The sequence below is a fragment of the Engystomops pustulosus genome, chromosome 5 (assembly GCF_040894005.1).
Source record: "Engystomops pustulosus chromosome 5, aEngPut4.maternal, whole genome shotgun sequence".
NCBI lineage: Eukaryota > Metazoa > Chordata > Amphibia > Anura > Leptodactylidae > Engystomops > Engystomops pustulosus.
In genome coordinates, this window is record NC_092415.1 from 128,692,747 (window position 1) to 128,707,615 (window position 14,869).

A 14,869-nucleotide genomic window follows, 5' to 3' on the forward strand; every position below is an offset into this window, starting at 1 on the left:
AAATTTTTTTGTCTCTGTGACCATTGGATTTCCCAAATTTTGTTTCAAGGAAACAAGGATTATCAATCAAACTTTATTGCAGACACCTTACAGCTGATCATTGCATCCAGTGAGTTTCACCAAAGGTGACAGTGGGCATAGTAGGCCCTAGGGGTGTGTGTAAGTCAGGTGTCCTTAAGTCGGGACCTCCTGTACTGTATTTTGCTTGTACTATTAGATAATTTGCCACATTTTAGGTAAAAATAATACATTAACTTGGTCCTAAAATGTGTGCAAATATAGCAGATATAGCAGAGCTTAATGTCCACATGTAACTGTGCTCTGTGAAAGTTATATTAGTACAACTTGCTGTGAGTATGAAGGTAGCAGACCTTTCTGTGTGTATGAACATAGAAGTCTGTAAGTGTAAATGTATAAAAGATGTCTGTGTGTGCAATTAGCAGAGCTATTTAAAAAATGTGTGAGTGTGCCTACCATACTGAAAAATACAGTATTTTCTGTTGAGTGTGGCAGAACTCCACATATAGTTGTAAACTGCAGCATGGGCAAACTGTAGGCACAGGAGAGAAGGAGCGCCAATGGACTTCTAGGAAGCAGATTTCAATGAAATACTTTTGTGATGTCAAGATACTTTTGGGAAGCCCCCCAAAATGACTCATCTTGCAAACTAAACCCCACAAGAAATATACCATGGGTCATAGAGAACATTTTATGAATTACCATATTTTTCGGATTATATGAACCATACTTCAGCTTCCTTGAACTGTGCACAGGTCTGCCACCTGCTGGTCATTCATCCTTATAATCAGGTGCGCCTTATAATCCGGTGCGCCTTATAGTCCAAAAAATACTGTAGATAAACTGCAAATTGTCACGGGTGGACCCGCGACCCACATCGCGGGTCGCCTGCTCACCGGGGCCTCTCGCTCCCCGCAGGCGCCGCGCCAGCGCGTCTCACCTCTCCCCGCTCCCGAGTCCCGGCCTCGCTCTGTGTATGTGCGGCCCCATGTCTTAGGGCGCGCGCGGCACTTCTAGGAAATTTAAAGGGCCAGCGGGTCATTGATTGGCACTGGTCATTTCCCATGAGGCTATTTTTATATGCCTCTCCCATCTAACCCTGCCGGATCTTTGTGCCTCACAGCCTTAGGGAAAGCTCTGTTGTGATTTGCCTGCGTTCCAGTGTCTCCTGCGTTCCTGCGTTCCTGTGTCTCCTGCGTACCCGACTTCCTCCGTGTTCCTGTGTTACCTGACCTCCTCCGTGTTCCCGTGTACCAGTGTTCCTCCGTGTTGCTGTCGTGTGTGCTGTGTTCCCATACCCTTCTGCTTGGACCTCCTGTTGCTGACCCCGGATTGGACTCTGACGTTGCATCTCTGCCGCCTGCCCTGACCCTTTGCCTGTGACCACGAGCTAGACTGCTGTTTCTGTACCTTAACCTTGGCCGCCACTGCAGACAAGTCATGCCTGAGGAACGACCTAGTGGTACCACGCCGCAGCTTGTCTAACCCGCTTTGCGGCGGGCTCTGGTGAAAACCAGTGGATCCACATCCCGTATGCCTGACAGTAAGATCCGGCCATGGATCCCGCTGAGGTTCCGCCTCCCAGTAAGCCTGATCTCGCTACCATCGTGTTCCACCAATCTCGACAGATTGCTGCGCAACGAGATCAGTTGGAACAAGTTACTGCCATGCTGCAGCAATTACTTGCTAACCAGTAACAGATTCCTGAGGCTATCCCTGCAGCTTCTATTGCTCCGGTTTGTCTTCCCGCTGCTGAACCCAGACTACGGCTGTCCATGCCCAGCAAGTACGATGGCGACTCCAAGATGTGAAGAAGCTTTATTACTCAGTGCTCCCTGCACATAGAACTTATGCCATCCCAGTTTGTCACGGAGCGATCTAAGGTGGCCTTTATAATCAGCCTTCTCTCCGGGAAAGCCTTGGCCTGGGCTACACCTCTTTGGGATAGGAATGACCCAGTTACAGTTTCTCTTGGGTTCTTTCTGTCTGAATTTCGCTCCGTGTTCGAAGAACTGGCCCGGGCCTCCTCAGCCGAGTCGGCCTTGCTGAATGTACGCCAGGGGAATTCATCCGTGGGGGAGTATGCAGTCCAGTTCATCACGCTGGCCTTGAAACTTTCCTGGAATGACGCAGCCCTGTCAGCACCTTTCAAAAAGGGTCTTGCCTCTCATGTGAAGGACACTCTGGCCGCTTGTATTCTGCCGTCTACTCTGAGTGGTCTCATTACCTTGGCCACCCGGATAGATGTGCGATTTAGAGAGCGTGCTGAGGAGTCACGCCTGCCCCGCCTGGCCCCGGCCTTCCAAAGACCACTCCAGCCTCAGGTCATACCACCCGCAGAGGAGCCTATGGAGGTGGACAGAGCTAGACTCTCCTCCCAGGAACGCATCAGAAGACGCCAGGGTAACCTTTGCCTTTATTGTGCTAGTCCAGAGCACTTCATCAGGTCCTGTCCTATCCTTCCTCAGCATCCAGGAAACGCCAGCACCTAGGGTTCTGGGGAGAAGCGTCCCTAGGTGTTTGACAGGTTTCTTCACATCTGATGATTCCGGTGCTTCTCAGCATTGGCGCCAGCCCCCAGATCCAAGTCTCCGCTTTCTTGGACTCCAGTTCTGCAGGGAATTTCGTGGATGCCGCTCTGGTCTCCCGGCATCACATCACAGTGGTTCGCCTTGAGAAGCCGTTGGTCATCTCATCTGTAAGTGACCAGATCCTCTCTGACCCGGTCCTGTACCACACCAAGCCTCTGTTCTTGCAAGCCGGATTGTTGCACAAGGAGAGACTGTCCTTTTATTTGCTACCTCGGTCCACGTCCTCTATCCTGTTGGGTCTTCCGTGGCTGCAGCTCCATGCACCTGTTCTCAATTGGATGACAGGGGAGATCCTTCATTGGGGTCCTGAGTGCCGGTCCCGCTGTATGGGGGCCTCTCTGCCTGTACCTGTATTGGCCTCCTCTCTGTCTACAAAGCCTTTGGAGGGTTTACCCACGTGCTACCAGGACTTCTCTGACGTCTTCTCTAAAAAGCAGGCTGAGACTTTGCCACCGCATCGACCCTACGATTGCCGTATTGAGTTGTTGCCGGGCACTTCTCCTCCCAGAGGCCGGGTGTATCCACTCTCCGTTCCTGAGACCACTGCCATGTCAGAGTATATCCAGGAGAACTTGCAAAGAGGTTTCATACGGAAGTCCTCTTCTCCTGCGGGTGGAGGATTCTACTTTGTTACCAAGAAGGACGGCTCCTTGCGTCCTTGTATTGATTATCGTGGACACGCTACCCTCTGCCACTGATCACAGAACTGTTTGACCGCCTGCGCGGTTCCAAGATTTTCTCTAAGTTGGATCTTCGCGGGGCCTACAATCTTATTCGTATCCGCAAGGGAGACGAATGGAAGACAGCATTTAACACCCGAGATGGTCACTTCGAGTACCTTGTGATGCCTTTTGGACTATGCAATGCTCCAGCTGTCTTCCAAGAGTTTGTCAATGACATCTTCAGAGACCTTCTGTATACGTGTGTAGTGGTCTATCTAGATGACATCTTGGTGTTCTCTCCAGATCTCAAGACTCATCAATCTCATGTACAGCAAGTCCTAGGCCACCTTCGAGCCAATTGTCTCTACACTAAGCTCGAGAAATGTCTCTTCCATCAACTGAGTCTACCTTTTCTTGGTTACATAATCTCCGACAGGGGTCTCCAGATGGATCCTACCAAATTGTCTGCCGTTCTTCAGTGGCCATGTCCAGAGGGTCTTCGCGCCATTCAGAGGTTCCCTGGCTTCGCAAACTACTACTGACAGTTCATTCCACATTTTTCTACTCTTGTTGCTCCCATCGTGGCACTCACCAGGAAGGGCGCTAATCCATGCCTTTGGCCTCCAGCAGCTGATGAGGCCTTTGCAAAGTTAAAATCCGCCTTTGCCAAAGCTCCGATCCTCTCTAGCCCGGATACGGAGAAGCCTTTTATCTTGGAGGTGGATGCATCTTCTGTCGGTGCAGGGGCTGTGCTTACCCAGAAGGGACCCAGGGGCCGAACACTTACGTGCGGTTTCTTTTCTAAAACTTTTTCTCCTGCAGAGAAGAACTTCTCTATTGGTGACAAGGAACTTTGCTCTGGAAGAATGGCGATATCTTTTGGAGGGTGCTCGCTATCCAGTCTGTGTTTACACGGATCATAAGAACCTTTCGTACCTCCAGACAGCCCAACATCTTAATCCCAAGCAAGCCTGTTGGTCACTATTCTTCTCCCGCTCCAATTTGATGATCCACTTCCGACCAGCAGAGAAGAATATCAAGGCTGATGCCCTTTCCCGTGCCTCAGATGTTGTTGGAGAAGAGCCGGTTCCTCAGTATATCATCTCTCCGGAACAGTTGGTTGCAGCCGCTCCTGTGGATCTTCGGCAGCTCCCCCCTGGCAAGACGTATGTCCAACCTGCTCTGTGGAAGAGGATTTTGTTTTGGGGACATTCTTCCCGCCTGGCTGGGCACCCTGGGGTGCAACACTCCGTGGCCCTCATTTCCCGCTACTACTGGTGGCCTGACTTGGTCAAACATGTTCGGGACTTTGTGGGATACTGCACCTCCTGTGCTCGAAATAAACCTTCTCGTCTAAAACCAGCTGGTCTCTTGCTTCCGTTGCCGATACCCAGTCGCCAGTGGTCACACGTGGCTATGGACTTTGTCACGGATCTTCCATCTTCCTCGGGCAATACCGTCACCTGGGTGGTGACAGACCGGTTTTCGAAGATTTGTTCCTCTTCCAGGTCTACCGTCTGCTCCACGTCTTGCCAGCCTCTTCTTCCAACATATATTCCGGCTACATGGGCTTCCCCTGCACATCGTTTCTGATCGTGGAGTTCAATTTGTCTCCCTCTTCTGGCGCTCACTCTGCAGCCAACTGCAGGTGAAGTTGGACTTTTCTTCAGCCTACCACCCTCAGTCCAATGGTCAAGGGGAGAGGGTCAACCAGAGTCTGGGCTGCTACCTGCGTCATTTTGTCTCTGCCCGTCAGGACGACTGGTCCACTTTGTTGCCCTGGGCAGAGTTCTCCTACAACTCTCTGGATTCAGAATCTGCTGGTGCAGCTCCATTATTTATTGTCTATGGAAGAATTCCACGCCCACCACTCCCTCTCTCAGTTCCCTTGGATGTTCCTGCGGTGGAAGAATTGGTGCAGGACCTCAGTTCTGTCTGGAGACAGACTCGTTTATCTCTACTTCGGGCGTGTGCTCGCACTAAAATCCAGGCCGACAAGAGACGCAGACCTCCTCCCGTCTTCTCTCCTGGGGACAAGGTCTGGTTATCTTCCAGGTACATCTGGCTGAAGATACCCGGGTACAAGCTCGGTCCTCGATTCTTGGGTCCTTTCGAGGTCCTGTCCCGTATCAATCCTGTATCCTACAAGTTGCGCCTTCCTCCCACCATGCGCATCCCGAACTCCTTCCATGTCTCCCTGCTCAAGGCTGTCATCCTGAACCGCTTCTCCCGGCAAGTACCTCCTCCTACCCCTGTGGCTGACGCCACCGACACCTACGAGGTAAAAGACATCCTTGATATGAAGACAGTAAGGGGGAAGCGGTTCTTCTTAGTCGACTGGAGGGGGTTCAGTCCGGAAGAGAGGTCTTGGGAGCCGGAGGACAATATTCTGGACTGTGATCTTCTGCAGAGATTTCTCCAGCCCAAGAAGAGGGGGAGGCCGAAGGGGGGTGGTACTGTCACGGGTGGACCCGCGACCCACATCGCGGGGCGTGGGCTCACCCGTGCCTCTCGCTCCCTGCAGGCGCCGCGCCAGTGCGTCTCACCTTAGGGCACGTGCGCGGCACTTCTAGGAAATTTAAAGGGCCAACGTGTCATTGATTGGCACTGGTCATTTCCCATGAGGCTATTTATATCTGCCTCTCCCATCTAACCCTGCCGGATCTTTGTGCCTCACAGCCTTAGAGAAAGCTCTCTTGTGATTTGCCTGGGTTCCAGTGTCTCCTGTGTTCCTGTGTCTCCTGCGTTCCTGTATCTCCTGCGTTCCTGTGTCTCCTGCGTTCCTGTATCTCCTGCGTACCCGACTTCCTCCGTGTTCCTGTGTTACCTGACCTCCTCCGTGTTCCCGTGTACCAGTGTTCCTCCGTGTTGCTGTCGTGTGTGCTGTGTTCCCGTACCCTTCTGCTTGGACCTCCTGTTGCTGACCCTGGATTGGACTCTGACATTGCATCTCTGCCGCCTGCCCTGACCCTGTGCCTGGACTGTGACCTCTAGCTAGACTGTTGTTTCTGTACCTCAACCTTGGCCGCCACTGCAGACAAGTCACACCTGAGGAACGACCTGGTGGTACCACGCCGCAGCTTGTCTAACCCGCTTTGTGGCGGGCTCTGGTGAAAACCAGGTGCCACTTAGACTCCGGTCCCAGGTGTCGGCTAGTACCATCTCCCGCGGTGGTCCAGAGGATCCACGGACCCTGACATATGGTATCCCTGTAATCGTATTGACCCATGGAATAAAGATACAATTATTATTAGGTTATATGATGAACACACAAAAAAAAATTGTAAAAAATCCAGTACAGAATCTGGAATCAGAATCTCCTGCTCTCAAACCCCAAAATAGTAACACTGGAATAAGCATCTTATCTTTAAAATGCCATCACATGGCCCCAATAACGAAAAAGCTAAAATTTTATAGCCTACAAAAAGGGCCAATGAGGAAACTAAAATCCTGGCAGCTGCAGGGCGCTCCTTCCCTTCTGCGTGTGGGGGGTCTCTGTTCTCGAAGTTTGACCATTCTAAATTTCACCTCCATTTTGATTTAATTACTATGAAGATCTGAAGGGGTTAACACTTACTAAAAGCTGTTTCTGATGGTTTGAGGGGTGAAGATTTGAAAATTGGTTGATTATATAGGGGGTTTTTAATGCTAAGTATGTAAAATTTCCTTTAAAACCGTATTTATCCCCAAAATAGTCAATTCTGAAAATACGGAAAAGCGATATTTGATTTGTTAGCCGCGTGACATCAAAATAAATTATCCAGATATTTCCAAAATTATGAAAATGTAAAGTAGACATTTGGGAAATGTTATTATTTAGGTGGTAAATCTATCTGCCTGAAAGCAAAATGATTTTAAATTTCGAAAATGGGAAAAAAAAGTTTTTTTCATTAAACTCAAACTCACTTGGAAACACCTCGGAAATGGACAGGAAACAGCATGGGCAGCATGCATGGACGCCTCTGAGGCTGCCTAATCGCACCATTATGCCAAAATTATGGGCAACAGCATGGCCATGACAGAGTGACCGAGTGAGGCGAGATAGCATCTAAAACACCCAATAATTGACCCTGACACTATAGGGGACGGCATGCGGAGGCAGCGGCAGCAGCGGCAAGCTAGAGAGTGGCATGGCGACATACCCCAAATGGACAAAATACCTTTTGGCGAGGATAACGTGTAGCACTGTACGTAACAGTATTTGGCCTGGTTATGGCGGCAGAGAGGAACCAAAGGAGGTGAGCAAGAAGCGCTGAAATGATTTCCTATGTGAACAAAAGGTTGACGGCATATTTAGTCAATAACACAGCATGGCGGCGACAGAGTGACCAAGTTCCATAACGTATCTGGTGAAACACCTTAAAAAATTAGCCTGACACAGCTCGTTTGCTATGGGGATGTGTGGAGGCAGCTATGGAGACGACTTGGAGATGACAGGTGGAGGCTGCTATGGAGACAACGTGTGGTGGCAGCTATGGAGACAATGTGTGGAGGCAGCTATGGAGACGACATGTGGAGGCTGCTATGGAGACGACGTGTGGAGACATGTGGGGGGGACGCGCACTCATACAGCTTTGCATCCATTGTCAAAATGAGTGACCCATATAAAACACCAGAAAATCACAGCCGGTAAAACACCCGAAAATGTAGCCTGGCACAGCTCGTTGCTAAGGGGACGATGTGTGGAGGCAGCTATCCAGACGACGTGTGATGGCAGCTATCGAGACGACGTGTGGAGGCTGCTATGTAGACGACGTGTAGAGGCAGTGGGGACGGTTATGGCACCCGATGTGAACGTAAGGAGGTTAGAAAAGAGGAGTGAAAAGATAGATTTTAGAGTTAAAAGGTTATAGTACCCTGTTTCCCCAAAAATAAGACAGTGTCTTATATTAATTTTTGCTCCTTAAGAGACACTCATTGGCCCCAACCTTCCATAAATGACCCTTCTTATCCTGGGAGCTGCTGGGATCACATTTGTAACACAACAGCCGGTGATTTACTTCCATGATTTCTTCCCCATGTCACAACCTTCTGCAGCATCTAAGATTTACTAATACTAATGTATGACGTGGGGGGAGCTGCTGCAATGACGGCCGCTAGGTCTTACTTTCAGGGGAGGCCTTAGATTTCTAAGCCGGAGCAAAATTGTACTAGGTCTTATTTTCAGGGGATGTCTTATTTTAGGGGAAACAGGGTAGTTGATTAAAGTTGCTGCAATTAAAACGATGACCGAATACCGAGGGGCCGAATGCCGCCATGAGGTTGCGAAAGGCCTCGGTCTCTATCAGCCTATAGGGCAGCATCTCCAGGCTCAGTAATTTGGAGATGTGGACATTGAGGGCTTGGGCGTGTCGGTGGATGCTGTGAAGGATCGTGGAGACGAAGGTGTGGTTTTCGAGTGGGAGGTGTTTGTGCCGGGGTCCTGGGCAGGGGTCTGACTAGCAGAGGCAGCAAATTACACAGGGGAAGGAGCAGTGGTGGGCCTGGTCAGCGGTGAACGGCCTTGGTTCCATTGAGTGGGATGTTTAGCACTCTTTTGCCTGTGCATACTGGTGGTGGTTAAGCTAGTAGTGTTGGAACCGCTGCTGATCCTGGTGTGGCACAGGCTGCACACCACAGTCCGTTGGTCATCCGCTGTTTCTTTAAAGAACCTCCAGACTTGAGAACACGGGAGCTCGCCACGTCTGGCCCCACCACTGCCTCTTCCAACCTGTTCTGGTATAGGACTCGCCTCCGTCTCAGAAGCACTGTCTTCACCCAGCTTATCAACCCAGCTTGGGTCTGTCACCTCATCATCCTCCGATCCCTCAGTCTGCTCCCCCCTCGGACTTCCTGCCCTGACAACAACTTCCCCACTGTCTGACAACCGTGTCTCCTCATCGTCCGACACCTCTTTACACACTTCTTCCACTACGTCAACAATGTCATCATCACCCACATACTGCGACCGTTGGAAAACATGGGCATCAGGAAAGAGCTCAGCAGCAACCTGAGAAGGGGTTTGTGACTCTGGAAAGGATCCAGAAAACAGTTCCTCAGAGTATGCCGGATCAAATTTTCCTGGGAGGGGGCACACTGGGGGGAAGGAGGTTGAGGAGCTGGAGGAGTGCTCACTTGGGTAACATGGGTGGACTGCATGGAAGACTGACTGGTGGACAAATGACTTGAAGCATTGTCCACAATCCACGACATCACCTGTTCGCACTGTTGTGGCCTCAACAGTGCTCTACCACGAGTCCCAGTAAGTTGAGACATGAAGCTAGGGAGTTTAGCTCTGCGGCGTTCCGCTGCTCCCTCATCAGCAGGTAGTGTCTCACCCCGCCCAGGACCAGGGCCTCAGACGCCAGCAGTAATTGGATGCCCACACCCTTGTCCTCTACCCTTAGCCCTCGGGTTCAACATTTTCCAAATAAAAGTCTATTTTATAGACAAAAGAGAAATATAAACTGTACATTTTTTTTGGAATTTTTTTTTATGTTTGTTTTTTTGGGGATTTATAGAAGAACAAAACGTGCAGAACAAATTAGACAGCAACCTCAGAAGATGATTGCTATGGCTAGTTTCTAACCAACACAGACAATTTTTTTTAAATGTCCCGGTATTGATGTGAACAAAAAAACGTATTAGATTACGCCACACGTGACGTACAGAGACTAGCTTGCTAAACAGTAGCAGGCAGACTAAGCTAGATGAAATTGCACCATTTGCACCACTGACAGCACACAAAAGGATTTTGTGCTGTGACTTTCACTGTCACTTTTGAAAAAAAAAAAATCGGCAGACTGTGCCTAATTCAGTCAAACCCCCAATAAATTGTCCCACTTAGCTGTTTGAAATGGATATGTGTGTCACTAAGACCCAAAAATAACGTTCGCAAGTCTCCCTGCAAATTCGTCACAAAAGTTATTGTAGCCCTAACAAGGGCTAACAAGGGCTGTTGGGTTCTTGTAGAATCACTCCTGCCTAACACTAATCTAATAGAACACCCTAACGCTATCCCTGACCAGCAGCAGCTCTATCCCTAACGGCATCCAGGCAGAGAATGATCCGAGCACCGCGGGCAGTGGCTAGTATATTCCAGGGTCACCTGATCAGGCCAGCCAACCACTGCTATCGACGTGTAAGTGTACTGCGGAGTCTCCTGTGATTGGCTTGTGATTGGCTCTGTTTCTGGCCGCCAAAAATCAAAACGGCGGGAGATGCCATTTTCTCGAGCCTGCGAAATATTCATCCGAGCAACGAGCAGTTGCAAGTACGCTAATGCTCGAATGAGCATCAAGCTCGGACGAGTATCTTCGCTCATCTTTATTTATGACCATATAAAGCAGCACATGTCAGAATACAAAAAATGGGGCTGAGCCTTAAGCTACAAAATGGCTATATCCTTAAGGGGTTAAATAAATATTCTGCATTGAGTTACGGATGATATAAAATAAAACATTAAAGAGCAATAATTTGTCATATAAAAATAAGGACCCTGCTGGCAAGAGTTTAGAATCTATTGAAATTATTAAGATAAAAATAAAACTCTTCACCTGTTCACATTTAGCGAATCTGACTGGCCAATCACAGCCTTTTTACAGTAAAAATGTTATAGTTTAGAAAATTGGTATGGCTGGGGGGGGGGGGGGTCTGAGTGTCACTGTGAAACTAAACTACAGCTAACACTACTACTCCCATCTTCCCATCTGATCCCTCCTGTAATCCCTGCGTGATTACACTTGCATACGTTTATTCCTGCCTGTCCCTTCTGAACCCAAATTCCCTTTTCAGTGTGATGTGTTATCGTTAGTCTATGTCGGACACAGTTTTGTTAGTGCACCGTGTGAATAGAACTGCACAGTATTCTCTTTAGTTGTAGTTAAGCCATCCTGATCTCTAGATAGAGGTGCATTTGTAGCACATTTTTGTTTGGTGCATATAGGGTTTGCGAGAAGGCACAAGGCCTGAATCTTTTTTTTAAATCAGCAAGGACTCAACTGAGAAAATTCGAACCCAAGAATAGCGCTATACACATTGTCCAAACACAAATCTGTGGGTGGGCTGGGGGTCCCAGAACTCAAAGACTGCTACACTGCCTCCATCTTGAGTCAGGCTAAATCTTGACGGGTGAATGATTTGAATCGTAAATGGTGCTCCATTGAAAAGCACTACAACAAGAATAACCCCCTGCAAGTTCGTCTAATAAGCTCCCTCTGGCACATTCACCCCCCACCTACTAAACTTCGCACTATAACAGCAACTGACCAAGCCTCATCTCCTCCAACAAACATGATTTGATATGTCTTCCACCAAACATTGTGCCTCTCTCTCTTCAATAATAACATTCAAATCATGAATAGAGATGAGCGAGCACTAAAATGCTCGGGTACTCGTTATTCGAGACAAACTTTTCCCGATGCTCGAGTGCTCGTCTCGAATAACGAGCCCCATTGAAGTCAATGGGAGACTCGAGCATTTTTCATGGGGAGCAAGGCTCTGCACAGGGAAGCTTGGCCAAACACCTGGGAACCTCAGAAAAGGATGGAAACACCACGGAAATGGACAGGAAACAGCAGGGGCAGCATGCATGGATGCCTCTGAGGCTACTTAATCGCACCATTATGCAAAAATTATGGGCAACAGCATGGCCATGACAGAGTGACCGAATGAGGCTAGATAGCATCTAAAACATGCAATAATTGACCCTGACACTATAGGGGACGGCATGCAGAGGCAGCGGCAGCAGTGGCAGGCTAGAGAGTCTCATGGCGACATACCCTAAATGGACTCAGGTTTCACCAAAGGAGGTGAAATGATTTCCTATGTGAACAAAAGGTTGACGGTATATTTAGTCGATAACACAGCATGGTGGCGACATAGTGACCAAGTTCCATAACGTATCTGGTGAAACACCCTAAAAATGATCCTGACACAGCTCTTTTGATAAGGGGACAACATGTGGAGGCAGCCATGGAGACGACTTCCATGATTAAGAGCGACAGTATGGGGCATTCATATTGCGCTGCTATGATTGCAACTTCAGGTCTCCAGCATGGCGGCGACAGATGGGCCGAGTTCCACTATGTATCTGGTGAAACACCTGAAAATTCTGCCTGACACAGCTCGTTTGATAAGGGGACGATGTATGGAGGCAGTGAACTAGTAGTAGATTAAAGGTGCTGCAGTTAAAACTATGTTAGTCGGATCTTGAGATGGAACTGGCGCTTCGCTGCCAGGCGAGCTTTCGCCAATCGAAGCCCCTGTCTCTAGGCTACTCCCCAAACAGCACTTCTAAGAACCTTTTTTATAAGATCAAGTGTAGTAGCGTTCTTATAAGTTTAGGATATGGCGGGTGAGGGGAATGTAAACAGATGCGCAAGAAGCGCTGAAATAATATTGGTAAATGATAAAAGTTTGCCAGTATATTTTGTGGATTACACAGCAGGGTGGCGACAAAGTTAACAAGTTTGTTGTGGAAGCCATGAAAACAACCCAAAATTCTGCCTGACACAGCTCGTTTGATAAGGGGACCATGTATGCCTACAGTTAATTCCAGTCGCTGCACTGGCTGCCAGTGTCCTTTCGAATACAGTTTAAAATAATAACCCTCATCCATAAAGCTCTGTATAATGCTGCACCCCCCTACCTCTCCTCTCTTATCTCAGTCTATCGCCCAACCCGTGCTCTTAGATCCGCCAGTGATCTTAGATTAACCTCTACCCTAGTGCGGACCTCCCACTCGCGTCTCCAAGACTTCTCTAGAGCTGCACCAATTCTATGGAATACTCTGCCCCGGACTATCAGACTAATACCTAACCTCCAAAGTTTCAAACGTGCTCTTAAAACCCATTTCTTTAGGCAAGCCTATAACACTCATTAACTGCATGGAGTTTTAACTCTTCTACTAACCCGTCCTGTGTCGTCCTCCCATCTGTTATCCAGCAACCAACAGGCACCAGACTTCTCTGCAGTCCCATTCACCCTGGACCTGGTATATAAGATGACGGCTGAGTGGTTCAAGCGACAGCAATTCCATTTATTATATTTTGTTCTATTCCCTAAGAAGAATGGCTTGACCATTAAATATTCTTTTACCTCGTGTTACCCCATCATCTTCATAAACCGTAAGCTCTGGCGAGCAGGGACCTCACTCCTGTTGTTCCATACAAATGTTGTGCTCTGTTACATTACATTTGTATTTGTTTCCTATGATTTTTAAAGCGCTACGGAATATGATGGCGCTATATAAATAAAGATTATTATTATTATTATTATGGAGGCAGTGAACTAGTAGTAGATTAAAGGTGCTGCAGTTAAAACTATGTTAGTTGGATCTTGGGATGGAGCTGGCGCTCCGCTTCCAGGCGAGCTTTCGCCAATCCAAGCCCCTGTCTCTAGGCTACTCCCCAAACAGCATTTCTAAGAACCTTTTGTATAAGATCAAGTGTAGTAGCGTTCTTATAAGTTTGGGATATGGCGGGTGAGGGGAATGTAAACAGATGCGCAAGAAGCGCTGAAATAATATCGGTAAATGATAAAAGTTTGCCAGTATATTTTGTGGATTACACAGCAGGGTGGCGACAAAGTTAACAAGTTTGATGTGGAATGCCCTGTAATAGCTCTTGGGCGGTGTGCCTTTTATCGCCTAGGCTCAGCAGTTTGAGCACCGCCTGCTGTCGCTTAGCGACGGCACTGCTGCTGTGCCTAGAGCTACCGACTGATGGCGCCATGGCCACGGATGGTAATTCGGAGGAGCTGGAGGAGGGGTGGGAGGAGGAGGAGGTATAGTAGGCCTTTGAGACCTGGACCGAGGTAGGCCCCGCAATCCTCTGCGTCGGCAGTATATGACCAGCCCCAGGGGCAGACTCGGTCCCAGCCTGCACCAAGTTAAGTGTAGTAGCGTTCTTATAAGTTTGGGATATGGCGGGTGAGGGGAATGTAAACAGATGCGCAAGAAGCGCTGAAATAATATCCGTAAATGGTTAAAGTTTGCCAGTATATTTTGTGGATTACACAGCAGGGTGGCGACAAAGTTAACAACTTTGATGTGGAATCCATGAAAACAACCCAAATTTCTGCCTGACACACCTCGTTTGATAAGGGGACGATGTATGGAGGCAGCTATATGGACGACTTTTGGAGGTAGCAATGGAGACAACGTGTGGAGGCTGCTATGGAGACAATTTAATTTGGATAGTGCCTGTATGTGGCAGTCCAAAAAAGTTTTCAAACCAGAGGAGCAGGCAGGTGGCCCTCCAGAAAAATGAAATAGATTGAGTGCCTGTATGTGGCAGTCCAAAAAAGTTTTCAAACCAGAGGAGCAGGTAGGTGGCCCTCCAGAAAAATGAAATAGATTGAGTGCCTGTATGTGGCAGTCCAAAAAAGTTTTCAAACCAGAGGAGCAGGTAGGTGGCCCTCCAGAAAAATTGAATAGATTGAGTGCCTGTATGTGGCAGTCCAAAAAAGTTTTCAAACCAGAGGAGCAGGTAGGTGGCCCTCCAGAAAAATGAAATAGATTGAGTGCCTGTATGTGGCAGTCCAAAAAAGTTTTCAAACCAGAGGAGCAGGTAGGTGGCCCTCCAGAAAAATTGAATAGATTGAGTGCCTGTATGTGGC

At 48.4% G+C, this 14,869-nt stretch overlaps 1 protein-coding gene across 1 annotated transcript in view; it reads left to right on the forward strand.

Annotated features, from left to right (window-relative positions):
* Positions 1-14,869, forward strand: part of LOC140133190 (uncharacterized) — a 437,171-nt gene that overhangs the window by 332,024 nt on the left and 90,278 nt on the right. The gene's annotated exons all lie outside the window — the stretch shown is intronic.